The sequence below is a fragment of the Dendropsophus ebraccatus genome, chromosome 10 (genome assembly GCF_027789765.1).
Source record: "Dendropsophus ebraccatus isolate aDenEbr1 chromosome 10, aDenEbr1.pat, whole genome shotgun sequence".
Lineage (NCBI taxonomy): Eukaryota > Metazoa > Chordata > Amphibia > Anura > Hylidae > Dendropsophus > Dendropsophus ebraccatus.
In genome coordinates, this window is record NC_091463.1 from 95,524,423 (window position 1) to 95,527,616 (window position 3,194).

General features: G+C 45.9%; 1 protein-coding gene and 1 pseudogene across 1 annotated transcript in view; both read right to left on the reverse strand.

Annotated features, from left to right (window-relative positions):
* LOC138802336 (class I histocompatibility antigen, F10 alpha chain-like) overlaps positions 1 to 3,194 on the reverse strand; it is a 124,082-nt gene that overhangs the window by 118,625 nt on the left and 2,263 nt on the right. The window lies entirely within an intron of this gene.
* Positions 467 to 3,092, reverse strand: LOC138765786 (class I histocompatibility antigen, F10 alpha chain-like; annotated as a pseudogene).

Consider the following 3,194-nt stretch of genomic DNA (forward strand, 5'->3'; position numbering starts at 1 on the left):
AGGGACTCGGCTTTGGTGGTTCTGGATAGAAAACAGAAAGGTTAATGAGAGCTTCATGGATCAGATTGACAGCCACATCCGTAATGGGATGGATTTACATGTGCCAGAGACTATGTATATTTCTCGTTTAACAAATGCCCTTTAGAATATGTTAGGACATTGTGGATTCCAGGGAACGGTCAACTTAGATCAAGATCGCATAAACCCCAGAGTCGTACATACCCCAGGATCACATGTACTCCCCGATCATATGTACTTCAGGAACCCATAAACCCCAGGATCCCATACACCCCAGGATCACATACATCCCAGGATCTTATACACCCCAGGACCCGTACACCCAAGGATCCCATACAACCCAGGATCCCATACACCCTAGAATCACATACACCCCAGGATCACATGCACCCCAGGACCCCATACATCCTAGGATCACATACACCCCAGGATCCCATACATCCCAGGATCACATAACTCTTGAACTGTTCAGCAGCTTCACATCATTGAGATGCTGGTGATCAGACAATACACTATACAATTACATGTCCCAATAGTTATCACCAGACAAACAAAGATAAGCAGAGATTAGCTCGATCTTGCATAGCCAGTGTGTAGGTATATAGCATATAGCCAGGAGGGACCAGTGTATAGAGTATATAGTGTGGGATTCATCCATCTGAGGTCTGAGTAACTCACTCAGGTTCTCACAGAAGGGGGATGAAGGAGATTGCATTGTGCATTTTTCCCCACTAGATGGCGCTGTATTTATTGTATGTACTGTATTATGCACAGCTGAAGTTTTCATGGCTTAACTGTTTTGTTGTCACCTGCTTTGTCTCATCCTATCACAGGTGCGGGTTTGTTTCCCTCACTTTTCTGCCTATCCTCTTCCTTCTCTCTTGCACACACACAGCCCCACAAATCACAGGCTAGCTATGTTGTCCCTATAAAAAGGAGCAAGTTCCTGGTGGGAGGGTGTTTTTGTCAGTAGAGGTGAGGAGGGACTAAGACACCACAGAGCCAGAGAGATTTCTTCTATGCTGTTAACTACCCCTAGCATGCAGTGCTATATCCTTAGGAGGGAGTGACGTCCTCTGAGGAAAAACCTTGTCCACGCCAGGGAGACCTTCAGCACCACACAGGGCAGTATACCTGAGGTTAGGTACTGACCCTAGAAGGACAAAGCTGCAGTTTAAAGCTACGTATCCTACTGTAAAACACAGCTATTCTGGGACATCTGGAAAGTCTGCTCAACCAGTGCAGGGAACTGGGACTTCATACTACCTTACCAGGACGGGTATCCAGACACTATAGGGCAAAAGGTGGTAAGATCACAGATATCTATATGTGTGTACGAGTATCTTCTTCTCCTTCTCTTCTCTACTACATCCCGGCAGAGTACACTACTACATTGGACAGGGCCCTCAACATGCTCCTCTACTCTAGTCTGTTCTTACAACTGTTATTGCTAAGAGTTAATCTGGTTAAGCCATTGGAATGTAGTCTATTATTTTTGCACCTGCACCTATACCCCTGTCTACACTTGGGTTATTCTCAACCTCGAGAGCCAGTGTCCGTTTGTCAGGGGGTGGTATCATAGCATAGCTACTGCGGCATATGGCAATAACAAATCCCATAGTCTTTCCCCAGTATGGAAGACAACTCACCCCATGGACAAGGAGTGGCTCCTTCAGGCTGGCTGTGATCCACATAACAGGAGTAGCTGTCGCCATCATTGGTGACTACTACTTCCGCAGTGACCCTAATCTGATATGTGCGGTCAGGATTGGGGAGGACAGGTGTGGACTGATATGTGGGAAGGTCGTCCACCCCGTTCTTCATCCACTTCACATGAACTGGTTTGGGATGAAATCCGTACGCCTGGCAGTGAAGCGTCAGATCCCATCTCTTTCCTGACCGGATACCTTCACCTCTGGACCGAACTGAGAGGGAAAAGAAGATAATATGAATGGCCTCCCTGTAGCCAGCTGTGGTCTCCTCCTCTCTGGTGGTCAGTATCACCATTACTGTTTTATTCAATGGAAATCAATATCATATTAAAAAACTAAGGCAAGGCACGGCTGTGATTAGGACTCCAGTGTGGAGGCGAAAAATTGCTGTGATATTTTGGGGTGCTGCAATGATTTTATCCTGGATACATAGAAAATACTTTATTAAAGCAATTTTATCGAAAAGAAAAGTATAGTCTTCGGAGAGAAGTACCCCTTTAAGATAAAGTAAATTTCTCCTCTCTACCACCAGATGGCGCCATGTTGTAGCACGGCTCCTGTGTGAGAAGGCTCTAGGCTAATCTGTAATATTAGAGTAATCTTACTCCACTAAACTAATGTGCATCTAAAGTTCAGCATTTCCCATCACTGTAACTGTGCTGACCTAAATGTTAAATGCTTTAAAATACCGTCCTAACAATCACTGAGCAGAATTACTACATATTGCAAGAAAAAAAAAAATTAACATGCATGTCCTGAAAAAGCAATCCCAGTGCGCCCCCTCCTGGAGCTGCTAAAACAGTGGTGTCTAGTGCTATGTCCACGGTCATTTGATAGTCAGAGCTCCGCCCACAAATACAGGTCATGTGACAGGAAGAGACCATCGACGGAGGTGTGAAACCAAGTACTCACCCCTCCTCTCCAGATCTTCTCTCCGTTCTCCACATATTTCTTCAGCCACTCGATACATCAATCTCCAGATAATTCTTCTTTCTCTTCCCCCATTGCACCTCTGGACTGTTCCATCTCTGTGTGGTGATCTGAGCCTCGGCCATGGTGGAGATATATGTCCACGTCCGTGTGTCCAGGACATGAACTCTCTCCCATCATATCCGTACTGCATGTGTCCCCTGATGCTGCCGTCATCTCTCAGCTCACAGCCGTACATCACCTGGTAGGAATGGAAACCTGCAGAGAGCACAGGAGCGCGTTACACAGAGCACAGATATAATGTATATACAGGGTGTGTGTGCAGTGTATGTGTGATATACAGGTGCACGAGGGGCTAGATTGGTGCAGAAACGCGTTGTCACATGCCAGAGTTATGAAGCTAGTAACCCTGTGTTCCCACACACTTTTCATAGAGGTTGTTCCTATCTTCAGTGTGCAGGCAAATGACCTCCGACACAAAGTTCTCTAAACAACTTGAAGTTTACAGAGCAGTTCTTGTGCAAAATCCAGTTC